This window comes from Hyperolius riggenbachi, chromosome 5 (assembly GCF_040937935.1).
Source record: "Hyperolius riggenbachi isolate aHypRig1 chromosome 5, aHypRig1.pri, whole genome shotgun sequence".
NCBI lineage: Eukaryota > Metazoa > Chordata > Amphibia > Anura > Hyperoliidae > Hyperolius > Hyperolius riggenbachi.
Window position 1 is genome coordinate 126,501,026 of NC_090650.1, and position 12,515 is coordinate 126,513,540.

Below are 12,515 nucleotides of genomic sequence, written 5' to 3' on the forward strand. Positions count from 1 at the left end.
AATCTGATCTTGCAACTGCCTTCCCTCCTCTCTGCCAGCAAGGAACTGTGACCAAGGACTGAACTTCATCCCAATCAGTAGCTAATACCCCCTTTCCCATGAGAAATCTTTACCTTTTCTAAAAAAAGATCATTAGGGGGCGCTGTATGGCTGATATAGTAATGATATCCCTCCCACAGTGTAATATCAGCACCTAAGTACTGCCAACACTGTGGGATCCCTGTTGCATCGTGGGAAATAACAGCTGTTTCCAACTGCCAAAAAAAGCAGCATCTGTTTCCATCAGACATCACCTTCCAGCAGTAAAGATTTGACAATGTGATACATTTCAAAGTGTAAGAGGAAAGATTTTACAATGGGCAAACACTGACTAAATCATTTATAAATTATAAATAAATTATTGTAAAAATTAAGCACTTTTTCATTATGCTTTTTTCACTGCAGTTCCTCTTTAATATAGTGTGACTCAGATTTGGACACTAGATGGCGATAGAGAGCACATATGGCATAACAGCTGATTGCTGTAGCCACTATGGTCAGATGTTAGAGATGCGTAACCTTGGTAGCGAGGAGCATGCCTCCCTAGTAGATTTGAATGAGTGCACATGCGGATGTAATAACATCACTACAACTGGAGGTAAATACCAGAAAGTGCTTGCATAGGGTAACGTAGCCTTAAAACAAGCACCAATGATACAGAACAGTGGTCAAGCCTTCCCTCTTCACCCACCATCCACCTGTGTCGGTATGTCGATTTTGCATTACAGTATAGTATAGTTTATGCGCTAGAGTCTGACCTTTTCTGATATAGCAAACTTCTGATATAGTAAACCACTTTTTCCGATCCATTGATGTTTACTATAAAGGGATTCTACTGTAATTCATTTTGGATGCAAGTCTCAGGGGTCAGCCATCATGTAACATGTACTTCTTGTTATCCCGATGTCACCTCGAGATATATTCTCTCTCCACACCTCATATTATAGCCCATCTGGTTTGTACTACTTTTCTCATGTTGTATTTGGATTTAATTTCTATGCCTTTGTTAATTTCTTTAATAAAGTGATTTAATGCAAACTACTTTGTTTAATAAAGGACTATTTATGCTTCACACAGCAGTAGGGCTGCCTGTATAGTCTAATTTCAGTTTGTATATAACATGTTGCTTTAACACCAATTAATAAGAAATATCTTAAAAGCAGTTGCGATTAATAAGTGGAACCACACCATATTGTTTCGAAATATATTTTGTTTTATAGTCTATTCATCTCTTTTGTCAGTTAATGTCAAGTTTCGTAAAGCTTGAAGTAACTATAGAATAAAAACTGCAAAATTATGTGAAAAAGAGACCTATTTGCATCTTCATGAAATATACATTACTGCCAAACACAAAGTCCTTACAATTAGTCTTTGAGAATATATTGTAATATGTCAGATTTTTGTAGGAATTCACAGAATGCAAATTTCTCGAGAGTGTAAAAATGAATTAAATGCATAAATTAGAAGGTGTTAACACCTCTGTTCGAGAGACTAAATTGACTTACAGCTTCAGAACTTCAAAGCTGATAGTCAAAAAATGTGTTCTTGCGTTAGCGACTTTAAAGCAAACCCATATTTAATGCGCAATTCAGGCAACCGTGACACTGTTAGAATCTTGAAATAAGAGACGCACGTACCCCAGCATGCTTTTTTTTCTATATAGCTGAATTCTGCTAACTTTTTTTTCATCTTGATGTAAGCCACCATCTTGCTTATGATGTCAGCACGTCCAGTAGTGACTAATTCTGTTCAATTAGTGGAAAAAAAAATTTTTTAAACTTTGATTGAAAATAAATCGAACACAACCCCACACACTGGTAGCGGTGTTGTGCAGATTTCATCCAAATTATGGAATATGTCTTTTGATCACTAAAACGTGCAGTGAGATCGATGACAGAAAATGCATGGTCAGAAGCAGTAAATCCGTCTACAGTGGATCAAAAGTAGCTGAAATGACTGCTGATTCCTGTGCAATTCACTAAAATGTTGATTTTCAGCCCAATATCAATCACTTTTCAGTGTATTCGATTCACCTTTGATTCGATGAAAAAATCTGATCTAATGGTCGATCAAAAAATGTTGATAAGTGTATGGCTACCTTTAGGCTCGGTTCCCACTTGCCCCAGATCGGGTGCTGCCAACGGGAGTGGACAGTGTAGTTCGATGGTTTGCTGTGGTATGGCTGGAATCCAGTGCAGATGTGTTACCCCATAGGCTATATGGAAAATGAATCTGCTCTTCCAGGATTATCATGGTCTGCACAGAAGTGAGTCCACTTACCGCAGTGGATAGATTGCAGCTTTACAAGTTTGAACGGCTCCTATATATAAAATAGGAGCCGTTCACTGTCAGTTTTGCAATCAGTGGAGAACGGACAAAAAACGTCCCTTCTCTGCTCAGATGTGAACATAGGCTTAGTATGTATCGGCACAGAAATTATCACCTTTGTTCTCTGCTGTTGAGATGGTCAATGAGATATTAGGGCAGCACGGTGGCATAGTGGTTTCGCTCTCGCCTTGCATTTCTGGGTCCCCGGTTCGAATCCCAGCCAGGTCAACATCTGCAAGGAGTTTGTATGTTCTCTCCGTGTCTGCGTGGGTTTCCTGCGGGCACTCCGGTTTCCTCCCTCGTTCCAAAAACATACATATAAGTTAATTGACTTCCCCCTAAAATTGGCCCTAGACTAAAATATACATGCACTACACAATATAGACATATGACTATGGTAGGAACTAGATTGTGAGCTCCTTTGAGGGACAGTTAGTGACAAGACTATAAATACTCTGTACAGCGCTGCGGAAGATGTCGGCGCTATATAAATACTAAATAATAATACTAATTTGCTGTGTTGTTACAAATTTTGTTGGAAATTCCTCTACTCATCTCTACTCTACTCTGCTGGAGATTAGAGTAAGCAGGAAGTGCCAGTGTTCCGAATAAACTGGTTGCTCCTATGTAGAGTCTTCAGGAATTATAAATCTGGACTTGTTTTTGTCTTATTTTTAAAAGCAGGATGATGTAGTTAAGTATGTCTAACTTTCACAGGTTATTATTGGTACAATATAATCTTATTATAGTAAACTTCAAGGGACCGGGAAAAGTGGTTTACTATATCAGAAGTTGACTATATCAGAAATTGTAATAGAAATGGCCCAGCATGCCCTGGTACATTTTCTGCTGCAAAGGAGCAACTCTGTCCTCTCCTTGGAGGTACAGAACAAGCACTTGCACATTTGGTGGACTACAAGGTTAAGTGTACCTTAGGGCTGCATAGCCAGGCTGGACACATTTCTGGTACAGTATCCAGAGCTCCTTAAAAATTGCAGCCATCACTGAATAGAGGCAGGCACTCGCGTCCTGTGAGTGGCTCCGATACCTCCGTGGGCGGGACTTGCATCATGTGTCCTGCAAAACTTTCTGCTCACACTTGGGCAAATCCTGAAGCCTCTCTTTAAAATGTAGCCAATCATGATAAGCCACTCGCATCTGTAATGCAAATGGCACTGATACCTCAGCAGGCTGAACTTAGCACTCTCCTCTCCACTCTCCTTAGTTTTGCATCGTGTAGGCCCGCTTTGATCTACACAACAAGTGAAAAGTAGCCTGTATTGCACTCCACACGCTACCAGGAGCATCATCACTAACAAGGGAAGAGATACCCAGGAGTGCATACAATCTCGTGGAAGGACTGTGACAATACTTTAAAGAGACTCCGTAACAAAAATTGCATCCTGTTTTTTATCATCCTACAAGTTCCAAAAGCTATTCTAATGTGTTCTGCCTTACTGCAGCACGTTCTGCTATCACAGTCTCTGTAATAAATCAATGTATCTTTCCCCTGTCAGACTTGTCGGCCTGTGTCTGGAAGGCTGCCAAGTTCTTCAGTGTTGTGGTTCTGCTTGAACTCTCCCTTCCAGGCCCCTCTCTGCACACTGCCTGTGTATTATTTAGATTAGAGCAGCTTATCTCTTCTCTCTTATCTTTTACAAGCTGGATAAATCTCCTCTGAGCTGGCTGGGCCTTCACATACTGAGGAAATTCAGACAAGGGCAAAGCTGTTTGCAGGAAGAAAAGAGCTGCCTGAAACTTCAGTGCATGAGAGATGCAGGGGGAAAGAAACACACAAATGATCTCTTGAGATTCAAAAGGAAGGGTGTATACAGCCTGCTTGTGTATGGATGTATTTTCTATGTGTGGACATACTGTACATCAACCTACTTCCTGTTTTGGTGGCCATTTTGTTTGTTTATAAACAAACTTTTTAAAACTGTTTTTAACCACTTTTAATGCGGTGGCGAGCGGCGAAATTGTGACAGAGGGTAATAGGAGATGTCCCCTAACGCACTGGTATGTTTACTTTTGTGCGATTTTAACAATACAGATTCTCTTTAAAGGCTCATACACATGTCGGATTTTTGTAAACGACCGATCGTTTGGACGTTTGAACGTCCGGCCGTTTGGACGTCAAATCCGCCAAGCAGATCGTTGAAATCCAGTCTTAACAGCTGAACGACCGACCGTACACACGCCTGATTTGACGTCCAAACGACTGGATGTTCAAACATCCAAACGACCGGTAGTTTAGAAAAAGCCATGGTGTGTATGTACCTTTATTGGTGATTGCAAAGTGGAAGTGGTGAGCTGCATCCTCCTCTTTGGGTTACATTCACATTATTCTTTATTTTTCCAGGCTGCTTATTTGTACATTACTGTATATCCAGCACCGGTATCATTCTTCTTGTCTTACAAATGTTATCAGGCATCAACTCACCTGCAACCAGCCTGGAGAGAGCAGCAGCTATGGGTGTCACACTGACATATGATGCATGCGCCACCCACTTTTTACTATATCCAGAGTCAGCCAAAAAACATGTTTACTATAACAGAAGTTTTATTATATTTGTGTTAACTATACCAGGCGTTCCTCCAAGAGACTTATAATGGAGATTGGCCAGAACCTGGAGAGTTTACGATATCCAAATGTTTACTATACACAAGTTTATTATAAAAAGATTATACTGTATTATATGTCAACAGTGCTAGGGGTGTGTTTAACGAAAGAACTGAGTCTGAAGAAGGGTCTGATCCTTATTAGGCACTCCTCTAAGGAGGCATGGCCCTCATAGAATGAGGTTATTGCCCCCAGAAAGGTAGCGTCCTTTTCTAAAAACTCCTCCCCTACTTGTTGGAAATGTGGCTCCGACATAGGTACCTATTTTCACATGTTCTGGGCATGCCCGCTGGTTGCTAAACTCTGGTACAACACTGAGCAATTAATCAAGTCTCTGATACTACCAGACTTCCAACTAACCCCCCAATTAGCTTTACTATTGATTGATCTTTATAAAATCCCCAAATCAGCACAACCTATTATATGCCACACAATTCTCGCAGCATTACATTTGATAACCTCAAACTGGAAATCCACTGATAAATTTGCCTTCCCACATCTACTGGCTCTAGTCAAAAAGAATTTAAATATGGAGATCAGAATTAGGAATAGAACCACTATGGTTACCACAGGTTACTCATTACCGGAGGAATGGTCTTCCTTCTCCCCACTTTAAGATGCCCTTTCTGAGTCTGATGTATCCCATCAGCAGACTGCACAAACACAAGACACACGATCCCCTTTAGATTCCGTATACTCACATGTAACACATACCTAGTTCCTACAGTTTTGGTTTATATACAAAAACAGTTATATATAGTTGCCGCCAGACATTTTATTACTTACCTACAGAACTCGCAAGCGATACCTTCTGTTCTAGGGTCCTTGTCAAAGGTCCATCTGGGAGGAACAGTTGAATCATATCAATATGCTACCAAGGTACTGTCAGCCTCTAGGAGGTAATGTTGGACTGTACCAGGTACTCTAATCAATAGCATATGTTCTGTATCCGTGGCAAGTGTAGCACTTTCATAAGATATCATAATTTCTAACGTATGATGTAAATGTTGCCATGCAGTTCGGTACATCTTTACGTCTGTATAATCTTATATACTGCAACCCGACTGTATTACGATGCTTGAATATATACAAGTTAAATCAATAAAATTTGGATTATAATGAAAAAAAGAATGAGGTTATTGGGTAATCTCCAGTGCCAACATTCTAGTACATAAGAAAAGTATAATTTGCAAGAAGAGAGAACAACAGAATTATAATAACACCTCAAAAACTCCTGAACTTAGAGGGATATGGAGGCTGCCATCTTAGTTTTAAGCAATACCGGTTGCCTGGCAGTCCTGGTGATAACAAGCATGCAGCTAATGCAGTCAAAATCAGACTTCAGTGAGAACATATTTGCAATGCTTTGTTATGTAAACATTTTAGATGACGGTAAACAATACTCAAAATTTACATTGTTAGGGCCTGAGCCCACTGCTGCATTTTTAAAAATGCATGCGTTTTTCAAGTGTTTTTGAAATGCGTTTTTTCGGGCATTCTAACGAGTTTAAATGCGTTAAACGTATCAAATGCATTTCAAAATGCTTGAAAAACGCTTGCGTTTTTATGTGTTTTTTTTAATATGCAGCAGAGGGCTCAAGCGTCCTTATAGATGTCAGTTCCAAATGTAAACCAAAAAAACCCACTTTAAACACAGTTGGTTTTTTTTGTGTGTGAAAATTACAGACATTAATATTAGCCTTATACAAAATTGGCAATTATATTTGGTAGTACATGGCAAAACATAACAGGAACATATCTGCAAATTCAAAGATATTTTGAGAAGCCAAACATGCAGTAGATAACATACTACACAAGAGGGCACCAAACAGTGATGAATTAATCACAATTTGAATGAATATTTCCTTAATTTCAAAAAAAAATTTAATAAATGGGACTTAGAAATACACTAGTATTTCTCAATAAACCCAACACTTCAAACAGACATTCTTTATTTTAGAGTGAAAGTACAAATCTACTACGTAAAACCTTTTTGTGGTGTAATAGACATTGGTCAATGTGGCCAACAAGTAGATCCCCCTCAGGCCATTATCTGATCAGAGAGGAATCTATATAATTCAATCCCTCCACACACAAGATTTCAGTATGCAATCGATTAACCCCCCCCCCCCCAGGCTCATGTAGAATGCAGAGGCAAAGGGACTGCTCTCACCTGTCTGGCATTGCTTCCTCCTATGTCTTCTCTCCACAGCTGGAGATTCTACCTGTCTCTTTTCTCCCGGGGAATTGTGTATCGCCTAAGTAAACACTAGAAGCCAAGCACTGGGAGCACATACCTTACCTACCTTACCTGACCACTAGAGGCCTCTAGTATTTAGCCTCTAGTGTTTGTCACGCAAATCCCCTGCTCCCCCGGAGTGAAGAGACAAGAAGAAGCCCTGGCGGTGGAAAGAAGACACCAGAGGAAAACAGGTGAGAGTCAAAACAAAAATAGGCACCAGGAAATTTGGGTGCACCATGCGCAGCCATATGCCATAATGTGATTTACGGCTATAGCGGCGCACAGAAGGTAATTTGGCCACTGGCGAAAGACGGCAGTTGAATTACGTCTCTCCCCGGTGTTCATGGCTGCTTGGAAGGGGAATAATAATTAACGCCTCCGGGATTTTTGCAGGACCATGGTGAGCAATTTTCCGGCTCCACCCTGCGCCCATATTTTTTACATGTATGCGGTGAGAGCTGATGCTATATTGGTCGACCCAAAATGGACTACTACTAGTGCCACACTTCTGACCGGCCGACAACTGAGCAAAATTTGATCTGGCAGAATCCACTAGATTGAACAATTTCAGCCGAAAATTGATTGGGAATTGTTTGCAGCATTGATGTCTAGCAGATTTGATTAAATCTGCCAAATATCAATAAAAAATATAGACTAGTGTATGGTCATCTTTATTCTCTTGTTTTCTCACATTTGTCAGGCAGTCCTAAAAAAAAGGTCTAGTGGAGTGGTTATGTAAAACAGTGAGAGTATAGAAGTTGAGTAATGTCTGCCTTTTAAGACAGACCTCTTCTTGAACAAAATTACAATCCTTTACGCCTAGTTCACATTATAAATCGCTAGCGGCCTAGCGCAATCGCAAGCGCTGAGTGCTTTTGTGAGCACTTTTTAAATAGATTTTGCTGGCGATTTTAGAGTGATTAGTGATTTTATTAGTGGTTTTGTGTGGTGATTAGCGTTTTGTTTTTTTCTTTCCAGTCAATCCAGAAGTAAACTCTTTGGCCTGGAACTGAATCTCTTTAATGGTATTTTTTTTTTTAAAGCACTCACAAAATCGCTTTTCCAACCGCTTTTTCAAGCACTCAGCGATTTTCCTATACCTTGCATTGAAGTACAAATGCTCAGGAAATGGTGCAGGGGCCGCGTTTGCGATTGGAAAGAAAGCTCATCGTCATGTAAGAATAGTCACATAGAAAATTATAGCACAAGTGCTTTTAAAGAGAACCAGAGACGAAGCACTCCCATGTATTTTACCATATATATCAATGGGAACATGACAGTAAACACCTACCCTGCTCGCTGTTTCATTCTTCTCTGCTAAATCTGCCTGTTATCAGCCCTGATAAGATTCCCCGACTGAGCATTCAGTCTAGCTTTCACCGGAATGATTATAGCTGAGTCAGTCTTCTGTGATGTCTTTTCAAGCCCAAGTCTGCCCCCTTGTGGCTCTGCTTTGCTGCTATTTATCCTCAAAGCAGCAAAGCAGAGCCACAAGGGGGCAGGCTTAGGCTTGAAAAGATATCACAGAAGACTGACTCAGCTATAATCATTTCAGTAAAAGCTAAACTGAATGCTCAGTCGGGGATTCTTATCAGGGCTGATAACAGGCAGATTTAGCAGAGAAGAATGAAACAGAGAGCAGAGTAGGTGTTTTCTGTAATGTTCCCACTAATATATATGGTAAAATACATGAGGGTGCTTCATCTCTAGTTCCCTTTAAAGTACTTTTAAAAATCGCCGGTGCTTAAAAAAATACAAAAGCGCTAATAGTGTGAACAAGCCCTTATTGTGTTCTTTTGGAGACCAGGGCCCATATGCAATTGACTTTTTCTCCTTAGTTTTCTCCAAGTTGATATTTTTACACCTTGTTAATAAAATGCATTTTAAGCCACCAGGAAACAAAAAGGTACATTCACATTCACAGGGGTCGCATTCACAGTGGCACATTGCGGAGCTGCATTATAAAGTCTTATAACACAGTTTACAGTACTGGAATGATAATCCTATGGGACGAAAATGTTGTGTTATAGTAACTCACTGCTTGCAGTGCGTTACCTCTAAACGCAGATGCGCTGCGACTTTAACATTGCATTAAACGGCACCGTCCCACTGTCAATATGCCCTGAATAATTTTGACAGTACTTTTTTACCTACTTTTGGTACTTTTTCAATTGTAGCGTGCTGAAAAGTTATTTTAAACAGATGATTACACATTATCTCCTAGGAGAAAACTTAAGAGAAAATGAGAATTGCATATGGGCCCAGGAGCAAGAAAAGACTCTAAATAGTTTGATAGTACTTTTTCACCAACTTTGTGGTACTTTTTCAATTGCAACATGCTGAAAAGTTGTATTTAAAGCGGATCCGAGATGAAAAACTAAATATAACAAGTGACTTGTCTATATATCTTATCTAAAGTTTAGATAGTTTACACAGCAAATCTATCTTCAAACAGCTTCAACAGTATATTAATATTTTTCCCTGTGATACAATGGGAGAAGACATGTTTTCTGCTTGTCACTATTACACAATTACACACACAGGCAAGCTTATCTGTATCTAGGCATGCTAATCTGCATATTCTGTGAAAACTCCACTCTTATCTCCTCCATTACACAGGCAACTGATCTGTATCTGCACTGCAGCTCTCAGATTGTGAAAACTCTGCCTCTGAAATCTATAGCTAGTAACACCTTTTTCACCTGCCCAGACTGAAATCCCACAATCCCTTGCAAGCGCCAAGGCACTCTGGAGAAGCTGTGGGTGTGGCTTGTTTAGTTTATAGGAAATTAGGGTATTAAAACAAAACAAAACACGTATTTGGCTTGAGAAATGCCCTATAAACTATATGTAAGGAACACAATTATGCAAGGAGTAAAAGTTCATCTCGGATCCACTTTAATAGAAGATGTAGAATTATATATCCATGGAGAAAAAGTTAATTTCGTATGGGCCTAGATCTCAGTTCTTTAGTACTACTGCAATGGCTTTCTTGGTAGCTTACACATGTGTTATTAGATATAAAAGGGCCCATATGCAATTTACCTTTTCCACTGAGTTTTCTCCTAGGAGATAATTTTTCATCTTTTAGTTAACCTTTTCAGCACCTTGCAATTGAAAAAGTACCAAAAAGTAGTTTACAAAGTACTATCAACATTATTTTGAGTGTTTTTTTGCTTGCTGGTGGCTTAAAATACATTTTGTTGACAATTTTGAAAATATCACTTAGGAGTAAACTCAAGAGAAAAAGTTAATTGCATATGAGCCAAAGTACCAAAAAGTAGATGAACAACTACTGTACTATTACAATTTTAAATATTTTCTTGCTTGTCGGTAGTTTAAAAATTGACAAGGTGAGAAATTATCACCTTTGAGAAAATTCAGGAGAAAAAGTTAATTGCATGTGGGTCAATTACTGTATTCTTAATATACTGATCACAAAACAAGGCATTTCTCAGGGAGAAGTTCTGAGTCATTTTATTCAATGTCTTAAATATATTATATTGTGTTTCAAAGGTTTTTTTTTAAAGTTTTTTTTTCAAAATATTGTTTAACCACTTGCCGACCGCACGCTTATACCGTGCGTCGGCAAAGTGGCAGCTGCAGGACCAGCGACGCAGTACTGCGTCGCCAGCTGCAGGCTGATTAATTAGGAAGCAGCCGCTCGTGCGAGCGGCTGCTTCCTGTCAAATCACGGCGGGGGGCTCCGTGAATAGCCTGCGGGCCGCCGATGGCGGCTCGCAGGCTAAATGTAAACACAAGCGGAAATAATCCGCTTTGTTTACATTGTACGGCGCTGCTGCGCAGCAGCGCCGTAAGGCAGATCGGCGATCCCCGGCTAATCAGCGGCCGGGGATCGCCGCCATGTGACAGGGGACGTCCCGTCACTGGCTGCACAGGACGGATAGCGTCCTGTGCAGCCTCGATCGCCGGGGGGGCCAGGTAGGAGAGGGAGGGGGAGGATTTCGGCGCGGAGGGGGGCTTTGAGGTGCCCCCCCCGCAACACCCAGGCAGGCAGGAGAGATCAGACCCCCCTGCACATCATCCCCATAGGGGGGAAAAAAGGGGGGCAATCTGATCTCTCTGCCTGCAACCTGATCTGTGCTGGGGGCTGCAGAGCCCACCCAGCACAGATCACTCAAAACAGCGCTGGTCCTTAAGGGGGGGTAAAGGGTGGGTCATCAAGTGGTTAAGATGAAAATACCTATCGTCAAAAAAAACAAAAAACAAAACAGTAATTAACCACTTTAGCCTTCAGTGTTTTTTCACCTTATGCATCCGAGCAACTTTCACCTTCATTCATTTGCCAATAACTTTATCACTACTTTTCACAATAAAATGATCTATATCTTGTTTTTTTCCACCACCAATTAGGCTTACTTTGGGTGGTACATTTTGCTAAGAAATATTTTATTCAAAATGCATTTTAACTGAAATATTAAGAAAGAAAATGGAAAAAAAAAACATTTTTTCTTAGTTTTTGGCCATTATAGTTTTAAAATAACGCATGCTATCATAATTAAAACCCATGTATGTTATTTGTCCTGGTTATATTCAATTCCAAAAGAGTCGGCACCGTCTTAGTAAAAATAGCTCTTTATTCCATCTCAAAAGTTAAAATAGAACAACATGGTGTATGGCAGGACAGCGACAGCTCCGCTGTTTCGGGTAGATGACCCGAAACAGCGGAGCTGTCGCTGTCCTGCCATACACCATGCTGTTCTATTTTAACTTTTGAGATGGAATAAAGAGCTATTTTTACTAAGACGGTGCCGACTCTTTTGGAATTGGACTTTACTAGTCACCTGGGAGTGCACAGGTGATTCGAGTCGTGGCACGTCACTTTCTTTGATTTTTTCCCCCATTGGTGCATACCATACACAGATTTGTCCAGGTTATTACACCATCTAAATTATTTCCCTATCACAATGTATGGCGCCAATATTTTATTTGGAAATAAAGGTGCATTTTTTTCAGTTTTGCTTCCATCACTATTTACGAGCTCATAATTTAAAAAAATAATAGTAATATACCCTCTTGACATGCATATTAAAAAAAAGTTTAGACCCTAAGATAACTATTTATGTTTTTTTTAATTGTCATTTTTTATTTTTTTTAATTAAAAGTTTTATTGGGGTATTTTTAGGAGTGTGGGAAGTAAGTAGTTAATTATATATGTAAGTTTGGTTATGTTTGTTAAAAAAAATGTATGTAGGTGTAATCTTACTATTTGGCCACAAGCTGTCCTCAGTCATTTTTTTTAGGCGTCCTGTAAGTGTACAA

At 39.9% G+C, this 12,515-nt stretch overlaps 1 long non-coding RNA gene across 2 annotated transcripts in view; it reads left to right on the forward strand.

Annotated features, from left to right (window-relative positions):
• The first annotated feature begins 553 nt into the window (after window positions 1–553).
• The window catches only part of LOC137517499 (uncharacterized), a 196,935-nt gene continuing 184,973 nt past the window's right edge, over window positions 554–12,515 (forward strand). Inside the window, exon 1 of one of the 2 annotated variants that reach the window (XR_011020548.1) lies at window positions 554–637. This is a non-coding gene — a long non-coding RNA (uncharacterized lncRNA). The other variant, XR_011020550.1, reaches the window with a different exon arrangement.